At 42.9% G+C, this 17,888-nt stretch overlaps 1 protein-coding gene across 1 annotated transcript in view; it reads left to right on the top strand.

Moving 5' to 3' along the window:
• The window catches only part of LOC124045081 (adherens junction-associated protein 1-like), a 94,419-nt gene that overhangs the window by 51,019 nt on the left and 25,512 nt on the right, over positions 1 to 17,888 (top strand). The window lies entirely within an intron of this gene.

A 17,888-nucleotide genomic window follows, 5' to 3' on the forward strand; every position in this document is an offset into this window, starting at 1 on the left:
TAGAACCCTTTTGGTTCCAGGTAAAACCCTTTTGAGTTCAATGTACATGTACAACCCTCTGTGAGAAGGGTTCTACCTGAAACCAAAAAGGGTTCTACCTGGAAACAAAAACGGTTATCCTATGAGGACAGCTAAAGAACCGTTTTGGAACCTCTCTTTCTAAGTGTTGAACAACCTCACCTGCTTTTACACTATTATTTCACTATAAGATGTTTAAAAAGGAATAGTTTCACCATAATAAAATGAGAGTTCAGTTCCCGTAACAGGGTTGACCTTAAAATGAGGGACAGACATGAATAAATTAATAAAAATTATAATATTCAGAAATTACTTTGTCAATGTAACAAAATAACTAGTGCACAATTTTTTACTTAAAATATCAATATCATTTTGTGGAACAACCCTATTTCTAACTGCGAGAAGCAACATTATGGCATGAAGTGCTGTCTGGGACAGATACAGTGCCTTCAGAAAGTATTCACACCTCTTTAATGTTTCACATTTTGTTGTGTTACAGCCTGCATTTTAAATGGATTATATTTAGATTTTGTGTCACTGATCTACACACAATATCCCATAATGTCAAGGTGGAACTGTGATTTTTAGAAATGTTTACAAATTAATACAAAATGAAAAGCTGACATTTCTTGAATCAATAAGTATTCAACAATTTTGTTATGGCACGTCTAAATAAGTTCAGGAGTAAAAATGACTCACTCTGTGTGCAATGATAGTGTATAACATGATTTCTATACCCCACACATCTCTGTACCCAACATATACACTTATCTGTAAGGTTACTCAATTGAGCAGTGAATTTTAAACACAGATTTAACCACACAAACCAGGGAGGTTCGCAAGGAAAGCCACCTATCGAATATCACTTCGAGCATGGTGCAGTTATTAATTACCCTTTGGATGGTGTACCAATACACCCAGTCACGACAAAGACCATATTTTATGGTTGAAATTAACAAAAATAAATAAATATATGTGCATCACTGTATATACAGTGATATATATCCATTGCATTCGGAAAGTATTTAGACCCCTTGACTCTTAACACATTTTGTTATGTTACAGCCTTCTTCTAAAAAATTGTTCCTCATCAATCTACACACGATACCCCATAATGACACATCAAAAACAGGTTTGTAGAATTTGTGCTAATTTATTAAAAATAAAAACAGAAATATCTTATTTACATAAGTGTTCCGACCCTTTGCTATGAGACTCGAAATTGAGCTCAGGTGCATCCTGTTTCCATTGATCATCCTTGAGATGTTTTTATAAATTGATTGTACATGATTTGGAAAGGCACCCACCTGTCTATATAAAGTCCCAAAGTTGACACTGCATGTCAGAGCAAAAACCAAGCCATGAGGTTGAAGGAATTGTCTGTAGAGCTCCGAGACAGGATTGTGTCGAGGCACAGATCTTGTGAAGGGTATAAAAAATGTCTGCAGCATTGAGGGTGCCCAAGAACACAGTGGCCTCCATAATTCTTTAATGGAAGAAGTTTGGAACCACCAAGGCTCTTTCTAGAGCTAGCTGCCCGAGCAATTGGTCACTCTAACAGAGCTCCAGAGTTTCTCTGTAGAGATGGGAGAACCTTCCAGAAGGACAACCATCTCTGCTGCACTCCACCAATCAAACCTTTATGGTAAAGTGGCCAGACGGAAGCCACTCCTCAGTAAAAGGCACACGACAGCCCACTTGGAGTTTGCCAAAAGGCACCCTAAGGACTCTCAGATCAGAGGAAACAAGATTCTCTGGTCTGATGAAACCAAGATTGAACACTTTGGCCTGAATGCAAAGTGTCACGTCTGGAGGAAACCTGGCACCATCCCTGTGGTGAAGCATGGTGGTGGCAGCATCATACTGTAGGGATGTTTTTAAGTGGCAGGGACTGGGAGACTAGTCAGGATCGAGGGAAAGATGAACAGATCAAGGTACAGAGAGATCCTTGATGAAAGCCTACTCCAGAGCACTTAGGAGCTCAGACTGGGGCGAAGGTTCACCTTCCAACAGGACAACGACCCTATGCACACAGCCAAGACAACGCAGGAGTGGCTTCGGGACAACTCTCTGAATGTCCTTGAGTGGCCCAGCCAGAGCCCGGACTTGAACCTGATTGAACATCTCTGGAGAGACCTGAAAATAGCTGTGCAGTGACGCTCCCAATCCAGCCTGATAGAGTTTAAGAGGATCTGCAGAGAAGAATGGGAGAAACTCTCCAATTACAGGTGTGCCAGGGTTGTTGCGTCGCTGCCAGAATTGCTTCAACAAAGTACTGAATAAAGGGTCTGAATACTTGTGTAAATGTTATTTGCAATACATTTGCAAAAATGTATAAAAAACTATTTTTGCTTTGTCATTATGGGGTATTGGGTGTAGATTGATGAGGGGAAAAAAACAATTTATTCAATTTTAGAATAAGGCTGTAACGTAACAAAATGTGGAAAGGGGCCTGAATTACTTTCCAATGCGCTGTAGACAGTAGGCTACTTGCAATATAGCCTAACAAGTCATTAGATTATCTTTTATAACATACGGTAGGTAAGCCAATAGCCATCTACTAGACATTTATACTGTGCTTTTTACTAAACATCATCAAGTATTACAATAAATGTCAATCCAGGACTGTCAATGTCTTGTAATTGTTTAATTTACTTATGAATCTCAACCTCTTCAGCCCAGCGGGTGAGTTTATAAATTGTAGTAACAAGTGACTCTGGTGGCAGATTACATTTCATAGACACCGCACTGAAGGCTGGAAAGTCCTGCTTATTTCATTCGCAAAAAAACCCTGTCACTTCTTGGCAGAAAGATACGCATATGCGTGTGGCACCGTCAAACAAATCACAATGCTGGAACTCTATCCGCATCCACAGAAACTAGTCCCAGCATCGTTCTTTGACAAACACAGAAGCTTGTATATTGAATTCAATAAAAGAAAACAGAGAGCGAGGGAGAGACTGAGACTGCCAGTTCCTTAATGTAGCCATTGGCCACAGCCAAAACATTAAGGAATGTAGTTAGGCTGTTACAAGGTATTTTATAAACCAATGGCCATCTATAAAGAGGGATTACAAAAAAATGGTAACTGTAATCCGTTACATCACCAGCAAAAATATTGTAATCAGATTACAGATACTTTAGAAAAACTAGATGATTACTTCAACGATTACTTTCAAATTCAGAAAGGATGTTTGCAAAAAAAAAATCCTTGACACTTCTCTGTTTTCTCAATAACATTCAAATCAGCATTGAAAAAGGCGCAAGTTTAAGTTTGTTCCACCTGAGAAAGTCTGACCACAAGTCAGAGACCACTATGATGACACACCAAATGTGTTTGATGGATCGAGGGAAAAGTGCAGGAATAGAGTTTTGTAGGCATACAGTCCAAGCTATGTCATTCAATAGTGTGACTGCTGTCGGCATCCAAAGATTATTCACCTTGAATAAACGCTTGGAGGTAAGGGTGACAGCAGTGGTGAAGTCTACGGCGTTACAGATCTCACTTATTAATTATTGGTATCTACATAGCATTGATGTGAATCACACTGCTGCTCTCTCATTTAGCTATTTGCACTGTATGGACTGTGGTTGTTGTGAATGGCTGTTCACAAATCTACATTTGTATTTGAATCCAATAATGGTTGAATTACAGAAGTTTATTAAGCTGCCTATCATTCGTTTTTGAAACCAGTGGACAGCCAGTGAAAAAGTGCTCTTGCAACAGCTGCATAAAAATCCATAGTCCTAATGGACAAGCTTTTGCCCAAACTTGCACGCTTTGATAGATTTAAAGGGGCAATCTGTAGTTGCTACATCCTGGATGCTGGCCTTCTAGGCAGAGTTTCAAAGAAAAAGCCATATCTCAGACTAGCCAATAAAAATAAAAGACTAAGATAAGCTAAAGAACACAGAAACTGGACATCCCAGAGTCTCCTCTTCGCTGTTTACATTGACTGGTGTTTTGCAGGTACTATTTAATGAAGCTGCCAGTTGAGGACTTGGGAGGCGTCTGTTTCTCAAACTAGACACTCTAATGTACTTGTCCTCTTGCTCAGTTGTGCACCGGGGCATCCCACTCCTCTTTCTATTCTAGTTAGGGCCAGTTTGCGTTGTTCTCTGAAGGGAGCAGTACCCAGCGTTGTACGAGATCTTCAGTTTCTTAACAATTTCTTGTATGGAATAGCCTTAATTTCTTAGAACAAGAATAGACTGACGAGTTTCAGAAGAAAGGTCCTTGTGTCTGGCCAATTTGAGCCTGTAATCGAACACACAAATGCTGATGCTCCAGATACTCAACTAGGCTAAAGAAGGCCAGTTTTATTGCTTCTTTAATCAGACCAACAGTTTTCAGCTGTGCCAACATAATTGCAAAAGGGTTTTCTAATGATCAATTAGCCTTTTAAAATGATAAACTTGGATTAGCTAACACAACGTGACATTGGAACACAGGAGAGACGGTTGCTGATAATGGGCCTCTGTACGCCTATCTAGATATTCCATAACAAATCAGCCGTTTCCAGCTACAATAGTCATTTACAAAATTAACCATGTCTACACTGTATTTCTGATCAATTTAATGTTATTTTAATGGACAAAAAAATAGCTTTTCTTTCAAAAACAAGGACATTTCTAAGTGACCCCAAACCTTTGAACGGTAGTGTGTGTATTTATATACAGTTGAAGTCAGAAGTTTACATACACCTTAGCTAAATACATTTACTCACAATTTCTGACATTTAATCCTAGTAATAATTCCCTGTTTTAGGTCAGTTAGGATCACCATTTTATTTTAAGAATGGGAAATGTCAGAATAATAGCAGAGAGAATGATTTATTTTAGCTTGTATTTCTTTCATCACCTTCCCAGTGGTTCAGAAGTTTACATACACTCAATTAGTATTTAGTAGCATTGCCTTTAAATTGTTTAACTTGGGTCAAAGGTTGCGGGGTAGCCTTCCACGACATTTCCATAATAAGTTGGGTGAATTTTGGCCCATTCCTCTTCACTGAACTGTTTTAACTGAGTCAGGTTTGAAGGCCTCCTTGCTTACACACGCTTTTTCAGTTCTGCCCACAAACTTTCTATAGGTTTGAGGTCAGGGCTTTGTGATGGCCACTCCAATACATATATTTTGTTGTCCTTAAGCAATTGTGCCACAATTTTGGAAGTAGGCTAGGGGTCATTGTCCATTTGGAAGACCCATTTGCAACCAAGCTTTAACTTCCTGACTGATGTCTTGAGGTGTTGCTTCAATATATCCACGTAATTTTCCCGCCTCATGATTCCATCTATTTTGTGAAGTGCACCAGACCCTCTTGCAGCAATTTACCCCCACAACATGATGCTGCCACCCCCGTGCTTCAAGGTTGGGATGGTGTTCTTCAGCTTGCAAGCCTCCCCCTTTTTACTCCAAACATAACGATGGTCATTATGGCCAAACAGTCTCACCAGACCAGAGGACATTTCTCCAAAATGTATGATTTTTGTCCCCATGTGCAGTTGTTAGTCTGGCTTTTTTATGGTGGTTTTGGAGCAGTGGCTTCTTCTTTGCTGAGCGGCCTTTCAGGTTATGTTGATATAGGACTCGTTTTACTGTAGATATAGATACGTTTGTACCTGTTTCCTACAGCATTTTCACAAGGTCCTTTGCTGTTTTTCTGGGATTGATTTGCACTTCTCGCACCAAAGTCCAATCTGTAGGAGACAGAATGCATCTCCTTCCTGACGGTATGACGGCTGAGTGGTCCCATGGTGTTTATACTTGCGTGCTATTGTTTGTACAGATGAACGTGGTACCTTCAGGCGTTTGGAAATTGCTCCAAAGATGAACCAAACATGTGGAGGTCTTGGCTGATTTCTTTTGATCATGATGTCATGCAAAGAGGCACTGAGTTTGAAGGTAGGCTTTGAAATATATCCAAAGGTACACCTCCAATTGACTCAAATTATGTAAATTAGCCCGGCAGAATCTTCTAAAGCCATGACATAATTTTCTGGAATTTTTCAAGCTGTTTAAAGTCACAGTCAACTTTGTGTATTTAAACTTCTGACCCAGAAGTTGTCTGACCCAGAAATGTCTGTAAACAATTGTTGGAAAAATTGCTTGTGTCATTGGGATATCACAAAGTAGATATCCCAACCGACTTGCCAAAACTATAGTTTTAATGACTCCAACCTAGGTGTATGTAAATAACTGTATATATATATATATATATATATATATCAAACGTTTGGACACACCTACTTATTCATTGATTTTTCTTAATTTTTACTATTTTCTACATTGTAAATTAATAGTGAAGACATCATAACTATGAAATAACACATATGGAATCATGTAGTAACCCAAAAAGTGTTAAATAAATCAAAATATATTTTATATTTGAGATTCTTCAAAGTAGCCACCCTCGATGACAGCTTTGCACATTCATGGCATTCTCTCAACCAGTTTTACCTGGAATGAATTTCTCAAAGTCTTGAAGGAGTTCCCACATATACTGAGCAGGTGCTACTTTTCCTTCACTCAGCTGTACAACTCATCCCAAACCATCTCAATTGGGTTTAGGTCATGTGATTGTGGAGGCCAGGTCATCTGATGCAGCACGCCATCACTCTCCTTCTGGTCAAATAGCCCTTATAGAGCCTGGAGGTTTTTTGGGTCATTATCCTGTTGAAAAATAAATGATAGTCTCACTAAGCGCAAACCAGATGGGATGGCGTATCGCTGCAGAATGCTGTGGTATCCATGCTGGTTAAGTGTGCCTTGAGTTGTAAATACATCACAGACAGTGTCACCTGCAAAGCACCCCTACACTATCACACCTCCTCTTCCATGCTTCACGGTGGGAACCACACATGTGGAGATCATCCGTTTACCTACTCTGCGTCTCACAAAGACACGGCGGTTGGAACCAATAATCTAAAATTTGGACTCATCAGACCAAAGGACAGATTTCCACTGGTCTAATGTCAATTGCTCATGTTTCTTGACCCAAGCAAGTCTCTTCTTCTTATGGTGTCCTTTAGTTGTGGTTTCTTTGCAGCAATTCGACCATGAATGCCTGATGCATGAAGTCTCCTCTGAACAGTTGATGTTGAGATGTGTCTGTTACTTGAACTCTGTGAAGCATTGGGCAGCAATTTCTGAGGCTGGTAACTCTAATGAACTTATCCTCTGCAGCAGAGGTAACTCTGGGTCTTTCTCTCCTGTCGCGGTCTTCATGAGAGCCAGTTTCATCATAGTGCTTGATGTTTTTTTGCGACTGCACTTGAAGAAACTTCCAAAGTTCTTGGAATTTTCTGGATTGACAGTCCTTCATGTCTTAAAGTAATGATGGACTGTCATTTCTCTTTGCTTATTTGAGCTGTTCTTGCCATAATATGGACTTGGTCTTTTACCAAATAGGGCTGGCTATCTTCTGTATACCACCCCTACCCTGTCACAACCGATTGTCTCAAACGCATTAAGAAGGAAAGACATTCCACAAATGGACTTTTAACAAGGCACCTGTTATGCTGGTGAATGAGGACCCAAAAGCGACTTAACAGAAACAGAGTCTTTATTCCAGTCTTTAACCAAAAACGATAATCCTGGATATATCTCAGGTAAAGTCAAAACAGGAAAACTGAAATCCTTTAGTCAGTAGAGGGGAACAACTGGAGATGCGACCGCAGACTGCAGGTCGCTTCGGGAAGGCGCAGGCCGTAGCTGATATACATACCTGCTCACACGCAGCATCTGAAGAAGGCAAAAACACGACGGAACAAGAACACAGCACAGCAAACATCAAACAAGGATCCGACAAGGACAGACGCAGAAACAGAGGGAGAAATAGGGACTCTAATCAGAGGGCAAAATAGGGAACAGGTGTGAAAGAGTAAATGAGGTAGTTAGGAGAATGAGGAACAGCTGGGAGCAGGAACGGAACGATAGAGAGAGAGAGAGAGAGAGAGGGAGAGAGGGAGGGGGAGAGAGAGGGATAGAAAGAGGGAAAGAACCTAATAAGACCAGCAGGGGGAAACGAATAGAAGAGGAAGCACAAGGACAAGACATGACAATATATGACAAAACATGACAGTACCCCCCCACTCACCGAGCGCCTCCTGGCGCACTCGAGGAGGAACCCTGGCGGCAACGGAGGAAATCATTGATCAACAAACGGTCCAGCACGTCCCGAGAAAGAACCCAACTCCTCTCCTCAGGACCGTAACGGGAGACGATGAAGAGGGAATCTAGGGCTATTACTCTTATAAAAATGAGACACGGGTAGAGAACTGTAAGCGTTAGAGCAATCAGGACCAAACAGGGCAGGAGAGTAACAACTAGGGACAGACTGAGACACAGCAAGGGGAGGAGCAGAAGCAGAAAAAAAGTTACCGGACTTATTCTGCGCGCAGTCTGAACAAGCAGCCACGAAACGGCGCGTGTCACGCTCCTGAGTAGGCCACCAAAACCGCTGGCGAATAGAAGCAAGCGTACCCCGAACGCAGGGGTGGCCAGCTAACTTGGCAGAGTGAGCCCACTGAAGAACAGCCAGACGAGTAGAGACAGGAACGAAAAGAAGGTTACTAGGACAAGCGCGCGGCGACGGAGTGTGAGTGAGTGCTTGCTTGACCTGTCTCTCAATTCCCCAGACATTCAACCCGACAACACGCCCCTCAGGGAGAATCCCCTCGGGGTCGGTAGACGCTACAGAAGAACTGAAGAGACGGAATAAAGCATCAGGCTTGGTGTTCTTAGTACCCGGGCGATAAGAAATCACGAACTCGAAACGAGCGAAAAACAACGCCCAACGAGCTTGACGCGCATTGAGTCGTTTGGCAGAACGGATGTACTCAAGGTTCTTTTGGTCAGTCCAAACGACAAAAGGAACGGTCGCCCCCTCCAACCACTGTCGCCATTCGCCTAGGGCTAAACGGATGGCGAGCAGTTCGCGGTTAGCCACATCATAGTTACGTTCCGACGGCGACAGGCGATGAGAAAAATATGCGCAAGGGTGGACCCCATCGTCAGTATGGGAGCGCTGAGACAGAATGGCTCCCACGCCCCCCCCCTGACGTGTCTACCTCGACAATGAACTGTTTAGTGACGTCAGGTGCAACAAGGATAGGAGCGGATGCAAAACGCTTCTTGAGGAGATCAGTACAACAATCATACGACCGGTGAGGAGGAAGGGAGGTGGCTCTAGACCGACTGAAGACCGTGCGCAGATCATGATATTCCTCCGGCCCTCCTGTCAAAACACCAGGTTCCTCCTGTGAAGAGGGAGCAGAAGAAACAGGAGGAATAGCAGACATTAAACATTTCACATGACAAGAAACGTTCCAGGAAAGGATAGAATTACTAGACCAATCAAAAGAAGGATTATGACACACTAGCCAGGGATGACCCAAAACAACAGGTGTAAAAGGTGAACAAAAAATCAAAAAAGAAATGGTCTCACTATGGTTACCAGATACTGTGAGGGTTAAAGGTAGTGTTTCACATAATATACTGGGGAGAGGACTACCATCCAAGGCGAACATGACCGTGGGCTCCCCTAACTGTCTGAGAGGAATGTCATGTTCCCGAGCCCAGGCTTCGTCCATAAAACAGCCCTCCGCCCCAGAGTCTATTAAAGCACTGCAGGAAGCTGCCGATCCGGTCCAGCGTAGATGGACCGGCAAGGTAGTACAGGTACTTGACGGAGAGGACAGAGTAGTAGCGCTTATCAGTCGCCCTCCGCTTACTGATGAGCTCTGGCCTTTAACTGGACATGAAATGACAAAATGACCAGCGGAACCGCAATAGAGACAGAGGCGGTTGGTGATTCTCCGTTCCCTCTCCTTAGTCGAGATGCGAATACCCCCCCAGCTGCATGGGCTCAACACCTGAGTCCGTGGGGAAAGATGGTAGTGTCGGGGAGAGGGGGGGACACAGTTAACGCGAGCTCTCTTCCATGAGCTCGGTGACGAAGATCTACCCGTCGTTCAATGCGAATAGCGAGTTCAATCAAAGAATCCACGCTGGATGGAACCTCCCGGGAGAGAATCTCATCCTTAACCTTAGCGTGGAGTCCCTCCAGAAAACGAGCGAGCAAAGCCTGCTCGTTCCAGTTACTGGAGGCAGCAAGAGTGCGAAACTCTATAGAGTAATCCGTTATGGATCGATTACCTTGACATAGGGAAGACAGGGACCAGGAAGCTTCTTTCCCAAAAACAGAACGATCAAAAACCCGTATCATCTCCTCTTTAAAGTTCTGATACTCGTTAGTACACTCAGCCCTTGCCTCCCAGATAGCTGTGCCCCACTCCCGAGCCCGTCCAGTAAGGAGTGATATGACGTAGGCGATCCGAGCAATACCCCTGGAGTACGTGTGGGGCTGGAGAGAGAACACTATATCACACTGGGTAAGGAACGAGCGACATTCAGTAGGCTCCCCAGAGTAGCACGGTGGGTTATTAATTCTAGGCTCCGGAGACCCGGAAGCCCAGGAGGTAACCGGTGGATCGAGGCGGAGATTGTGAATCTCCTCCGAGAGGCCGGAGACTTGGGCGGCCAGGGTCTCAACGGCATGTCGAGCAGCAGACAATTCCTGTTCGTGTCTGCCTAGCATCGCTCCCTGGAACTCGACAGCAGAGTAGAGAGAATCCGTAGTCGCTGGGTCCATTCTTGGTCGGATCCTTCTGTTATGCTGGTGAATGAGGACCCAAAAGCGACTTAACAGAAACAGAGTCTTTATTCCAGTCTTTAACCAAAAACGATAATCCTGGATATATCTCAGGTAAAGTCAAAACAGGAAAACTGAAATCCTTTAGTCAGTAGAGGGGAACAACTGGAGATGCGACCGCAGACTGCAGGTCGCTTCGGGAAGGCGCAGGCCGTAGCTGATATAGATACCTGCTCACACGCAGCATCTGAAGAAGGCAAAAACACGACGGAACAAGAACACAGCACAGCAAACATCAAACAAGGATCCGACAAGGACAGACGCAGAAACAGAGGGAGAAATAGGGACTCTAATCAGAGGGCCAAATAGGGAACAGGTGTGAAAGAGTAAATGAGGTAGTTAGGAGAATGAGGAACAGCTGGGAGCAGGAACGGAACGATAGAGAGAGAGAGAGAGAGGGAGAGAGGGAGGGGGAGAGAGAGGGATAGAAAGAGGGAAAGAACCTAATAAGACCAGCAGGGGGAAACGAATAGAAGAGGAAGCACAAGGACAAGACATGACAATATATGACAAAACATGACAGCACCCCTTTTAATTGAAATGCATTCCAGGTGACTACCTCATGAAGCTGGTTGAGAGAATGCTAAGCCTGTGCAAAGCTGTCATCAAGGCAACGGGTAGCGACTTTGAATTATCTCGAAGAATTTGTTCAACACTTTTTTGTTTACTACATGATTCCACCTTTGTCATTTCATAGTTTTGATGTCTTCACTATTATTCTACAATGTAGAAAATAGTAAAAAATTAAGAATAACCCTGGAATGAATAGGTCTGCCCAAAATTTGGACCAGTACTGTACAAGTAAACACATTACATTACATTTCAAAACACATTTTGTGCCATCAGTCCACTACTACTATCATATATCTACAACACAAGATCCATGTGTATGTGTGTGTATAGTGCATATTGTCATGTTTTGTCTTATTTTGTCTTGTCATTTTGCTTTTCCCTCTGTTCGTTTTCCCCCTGCTGGTCTTTTTAGGTTCGTTCCCCTCTTTCTCTCTTCCTCCCTCTCTCTCTTCTCTCTATCGCTCCGTTCCTGCTCCCAGCTGTTCCTATTCCCCTAATCAATCATTTAGTCTTCCCACACCTGTTCCCTATCTTTCCCCCTGATTAGAGTCCCTATTTCTCCCCTTGTTTTCCGTTTCTGCCCTGTCGGATCCTTGTCTATTGTTCACCGTGCTGTGTCTGTGTATCGCCCTGTCGTGTCGTGTTTCCCTCAGATGCTGCGTGGTGAGCAGGTGTCTGAGTCTGCTACGTTCAAGTGCCTTCCCGAGGCAACCTGCAGTTCATGATCGAGTCTCCAGTCTGCTCTCGTCATTACGAGTGGAATTATGCTTTATGATTGTAGATTTACTTTACTGGATTAAAGACTCTGTTTTCGCCAAGTTGCTTTTGGGTCCTCATTCACCTGCATAACACATATGTTGTTATGTGTGTGTGTATGCGTGTGTGTTTGTCTTTTCACAGTCCTCGCTGTTCCATAAGTTGTCTTTGTTATCTGTTTGTTTAACCTGATGTTACTTCTAGCATGAGTTACTTGATGTGGAATACAGTTCCCTTGTGTCATGTCTCTATGTAGGTCTGTGCGCCTCCCAAGTCTGATCTAGACTTGGGGTCTGTGAAGAGACCTCTGATGACATGTCTTATGGGATATGCATGGGTGTCGGAGCTGTGTGCTAGTAGTTTAAACAGACAGCTCAGGGCATTCAACATATACAAGTAGTGATGAAGTCAATCTCATCTCCACTTTGAGCCAGGAGAGATTGACATCCATATTATTAATGTTAGCTCTCTATGTACATTTAAGGCCCAGCGATGCTGCCCTTTTCTTGGCCAATTGTAATTTTCTTAAGTCCCTCATTGTGACACCTGGCCACACAACTGGACAGTAGTCCCGATGTGACAAAACTAGGGCCTGTAGGACCTGCCTTGTTGATATCGATGTTAAGAAAGTTGTCGTGTCTTTGGCTATGAGGGATTAAGTGATATGACATGCTATTCTATAAAATCCTTTCTCTGTAGTTAATATTACCTGATTGAGCTAATCATGTAAATGTAATTAACTAGAAAGTCCGAGCACCACAAAATAATATTTATAGAGCAGTTATCTTCCGAATAAACTCTTAAAGACCTAGTAATATTTTACATCAATAGCAGTCAATATTAATCGTCACCTTATTTCAATCTCATCTGAAAGTTGTAAAATCTTCACGAACACTGGCTAACAAGTTGAATCAGCAATACAAAATTCGGTTTAATTATTTATTTACTAAATACCTAACTAATCACACAGTTTTACATATACACAGAATGAATCATACCTTGATTACAAATTACATCATAAAGGAAAACATCCCTAGCGGAAGGAACAGATATGACAGTTGGTTACACAAAGAAAAGGGGGATTGGTTTGAGTGAAAGAGCGGGAAGACTGAGGAACAAAGGGAGAACTGATGTCTCTATCGTAAATACAGTATCTTATGCATTCTAAATTGCCGCCCATTTGGAAAAGGAAAATGCAATAAATATTTACTCTGAGCTGCGCTTCGGTAGGTTGGTGGTAGATGGAAGGCCGTGTTGCCCAACAGAGTCCTTTGTCCTTTGAAGAATGTCTCTGCTGGTAAATTAGATTCGTTGTAGTAATGTCGTTGTGTGGTAGACGGGATACTCTGTCTGTTCTTTCCTAGCCCACGTTTGCAGCTGCTGTTGCTAACTCAACGGCTAGGAGGTATCACTTCTGTAGTGAATAAGAGTTCAAAGTTCATACCATTCGCAACCAAAGCTCATGCTGAGGTTGGCTTCATTCTGTAGTTATTATCTGAACCATTCTGACATCAGACCGTCATCCTCACATCCTCGGAACAGGAGGTTACATTTTCGTCAAGTCTTTATATAGCGGAGGGAGAAGGGTGTGTTTTCACAGTTTTATAACCCATGTCTCTTCATAGGGACGGGCCACTGATTGAGAAGAGCCCTAACCTTATGAAAACCCAAATCTCTCATTTGGAAGCTAAAATTACATTTAATCTCTTCACCAATAATTTTGTATTCAAACATTTCAATTGAACAACAATTCCATGTGAATCCGATAACTACAATGTGCAGACTTTCCACTGCAGAGTTTATGTCATCCTATCATTGATGAGAATGTCTCAGTTGACAACCGAACTGACATCATATTCATTAAGTACAAACGCATATGTTCAAGTGGTCGGATTACCAGAATATGGTTCATTTCCCCCCACCTTCTGATGTTCCCAGAATCTCTTATGTTAACCAAAGGATTTTCAAATGTCATATCAGTAGGGTAGAGAGAGGAAAAAGGGGGAGGGGTATTTATGACTGTCATAAACATACCCCCAGGCTAACGTCATGACAAAGTAGAGTAGCGCTTTATTATGCACAGACCTCTCCCCATCTTAGCTACTGTTGCATCAATATGTTTTGACTACGAGAGTTTACAATCCAAGGTTACTCCAAGCAGTTTAGTCTCCTCAACTTGCTCAATTTCCACATTATTCATTACAGGATTGAGTTGAGATTTAGGGTTTAGTGAATAATTTGTCCCAAATACAATGCTTTTAGTTTTTAAAATATTTAGGACTACACTGTGCCACCCATTCTGAAAATGACTGCAGCCCTTTGGTAAGTGTTGCAGTGATTTCACTTGCTGTGGTAGCTGACGTGTACAGTATTGAGTCATCCACATACACAGATAGACACACAGGCTTTACTTAGAACCAGTGGCAGGTCATTATTAAAGATTGAAAAAGGTAAGGGACCTAGACAGCTGCCTTGGGGAATGTCTGACTCTTCCTGGATTATGTTGGAGAGGCTTCCATTAAAGAACACCCTCTGTGTGCTGTTAGACAGGTAACTCTCGATCCACAATATAGCAGGGGATTTAAAGCCTTAACACATACGTTTTTCAAGCAGCAGATTATCATCGATAATATCAAAAGCTGCACTGATGTCAAAACAGCTCCCACAATCTGTTTATCCGAACATTCTCTCAGGCAATCATCAGTCATTTGTGTAAGTGCTGTACAGTACATGTTGAATGCCCTTCCCTATAAGTGTGTTTGTTTTTCATTTGTTTACTGTGAAATAGTATTGTATCTGGTCAAACACAATTTTTCCCAGAGTTTACTAAAGCTTGGTAACAGGCTGATTAGTCGGCTGTTTGAGCCAGAAAAGGGTACTTTGCTATTCTTGCGTAGCGGAATTACTTTTGCTTCCCTCCAGGCCTAAGGGCACACACTTTCCTGTAGGCTTAGATTAAATAGATGGCAAATAGGAGTGCCAATATGGTCTGCTATCATCCTCAGTAATTTTCCATTCAAGCTGTCAGACCCAGGTGCCTTGTCATTGTTGATAAGCAACAATAATTGTTTCACCTTTTCCACACTCACTTTACGTAATTCAAAATTACAATGTGTGTCTTTCATAATTTGGTGCAGTTATGCATGGCTGTGAGAGTTCAGAATATTTTTTGCCATGCCTAAATGTGCTAATCTTTCCAATTAAAAAAATAATTAAAGAAGTTGGCAATATCAGTGGGTTTTGTGATGAATGAGCCATCTGATTCAATGAAAGATGGAGCCGAGTTCGCCATTTTGCCAACATTTCATTTTCGGTGCTCCAAAGCTTTTTACTATCATTCTTTATATGATTCATCTTTGTTTCATAGTACAATTTCCTACTTTTATTAGTCATGCGATTTCTTAATTAACAGTATGTTTGCCAATCACATGTGCAGCTAGACTTATTTGCCATTCCTTTTGCCTCATTCCTCTTGACCATACAATTTTTCAATTCCTCATCAATCCTTGGGGATTAAACCATTTTTACAGTAATATTCTTAATGGGTGCATGCTTATTAGTATCTGGAATAAGCTATTTCATAAATGTGTCAAGTGCAAAGCCTGTTGCTCCTCATTACTTACTACACACCAGCAAATATTATTTACATATTCAACATAGGAATCACTACAAATCTTATTGTATGACCCCATATACACTATTTAAGGCCCAGCCTTTGGAAATTGGGGGAGGGAGGGGGGTGGATCATAAGGCTTTCAGGTATTATGAGCCAATGATCTATTAGGCATTTATTCAGTCATCTTTCTTCAAATCAAATCAAATCAAATTTTATTTGTCACATACACATGGTTAGCAGATGTTAATGCGAGTGTAGCGAAATGCTTCTGCTTCTAGTTCCGACAATGCAGTAATAACCAACAAGTAATCTAACTAACAATTACAAAACTACTGTCTGAAACACAGTGTAAGGGGATAAAGAATATGTACATAAGGATATATGAATGAGTGATGGTACAGAGCAGCATAGGCAAGATACAGTAGATGGTATCGAGTACAGTATATACATAAGAGATGAGTATGTAAACAAAGTGGCATAGTTAAAGTGGCTAGTGATACATGTATTACATAAGGATGCAGTCGATGATATAGAGTACAGTATATACGTATGCATATGAGATGAATAATGTAGGGTAAGTAACATTATATAAGGTAGCATTGTTTAAAGTGGCTAGTGATATATTTACATAATTTCCCATCAATTCCCATTATTAAAGTGGCTGGAGTTGAGTCAGTGTCAGTGTCAGTGTGTTGGCAGCAGCCACTCAATGTTAGTGGTGGCTGTTTAACAGTCTGATGGCCTTGAGATAGAAGCTGTTTTTCAGTCTCTCGGTCCCAGCTTTGATGCACCTGTACTGACCTCGCCTTCTGGATGATAGCGGGGTGAACAGGCAGTGGCTCGGGTGGTTGATGTCCTTGATGATCTTTATGGCCTTCCTGTAACATTGGGTGGTGTAGGTGTCCTGGAGGGCAGGTAGTTTGCCCCCGGTGATGCGTTGTGCAGACCTCACTACCCTCTGGAGAGCCTTACGGTTGTGGGCGGAGCAGTTGCCGTACCAGGCGGTGATACAGCCCGCCAGGATGCTCTCGATTGTGCATCTGTAGAAGTTTGTGAGTGCTTTTGGTGACAAGCCGAATTTCTTCAGCCTCCTGAGGTTGAAGAGGCGCTGCTGCGCCTTCTTCACGATGGTGTCTGTGTGAGTGGACCAATTCAGTTCGTCTGTGATGTGTATGCCGAGGAACTTAAAACTTGCTACCCTCTCCACTACTGTTCCATCAATGTGGATAGGGGGGTGTTCCCTCTGCTGTTTCCTGAAGTCCACAATCATCTCCTTAGTTTTGTTGACGTTGAGTGTGAGGTTATTTTCCTGACACCACACTCCGAGGGCCCTCACCTCCTCCCTGTAGGCCATCTCGTCGTTGTTGGTAATCAAGCCTACCACTGTTGTGTCGTCCGCAAACTTGATGATTGAGTTGGAGGCGTGCATGGCCACGCAGTCGTGGGTGAACAGGGAGTACAGGAGAGGGCTCAGAACGCACCCTTGTGGGGCCCCAGTGTTGAGGATCAGCGGGGTGGAGATGTTGTTGCCTACCCTCACCACCTGGGGGCGGCCCGTCAGGAAGTCCAGTACCCAGTTGCACAGGGCGGGGTCGAGACCCAGGGTCTCGAGCTTAATGACGAGTTTGGAGGGTACTATGGTGTTGAATGCCGAGCTGTAGTCGATGAAGAGCATTCTCACATAAGTATTCCTCTTGTCCAGATGGGTTAGGGTTGTGTGCAGTGTGGTTGAGATTGCATCGTATGTGGACCTATTTGGGCGGTAAGCAAATTGGAGTGGGTCTATTGTGTCAGGTAGGGTGGAGGTGATATGGTCCTTGACTAGTCTCTCAAAGCACTTCATGATGACGGAAGTGAGTTTAGCTCAGTTACCTTAGCTTTCTTGGGAACAGGAACAATGGTGGCCCTCTTGAAGCATGTGGGAACAGCAGACTGGTATAGGGATTGATTGAATATGTCCGTAAACACACCGGCCAGCTGGTCTGCGCATGCTCTGAGGGGATGCCATCTGGGCCTGTAGCCTTGCGAGGGTTAACACGTTTAAATGTCTTACTCACCTCGGCTGCAGTGAAGGAGAGTCCGCATGTTTTCGTTGCAGGCCGTGTCAGTGGCACTGTATTGTCCTCAAAGCGGGCAAAAAAGTTATTGAGTCTGCCTGGGAGCAAGACATCGTAGTCCGTGACTGGGCTGGATTTCTTCTTGTAGTCCGTGAT

Source organism: Oncorhynchus gorbuscha, linkage group LG10 (genome assembly GCF_021184085.1).
Source record: "Oncorhynchus gorbuscha isolate QuinsamMale2020 ecotype Even-year linkage group LG10, OgorEven_v1.0, whole genome shotgun sequence".
NCBI classification, from domain to species: Eukaryota; Metazoa; Chordata; class Actinopteri; order Salmoniformes; family Salmonidae; genus Oncorhynchus; species Oncorhynchus gorbuscha.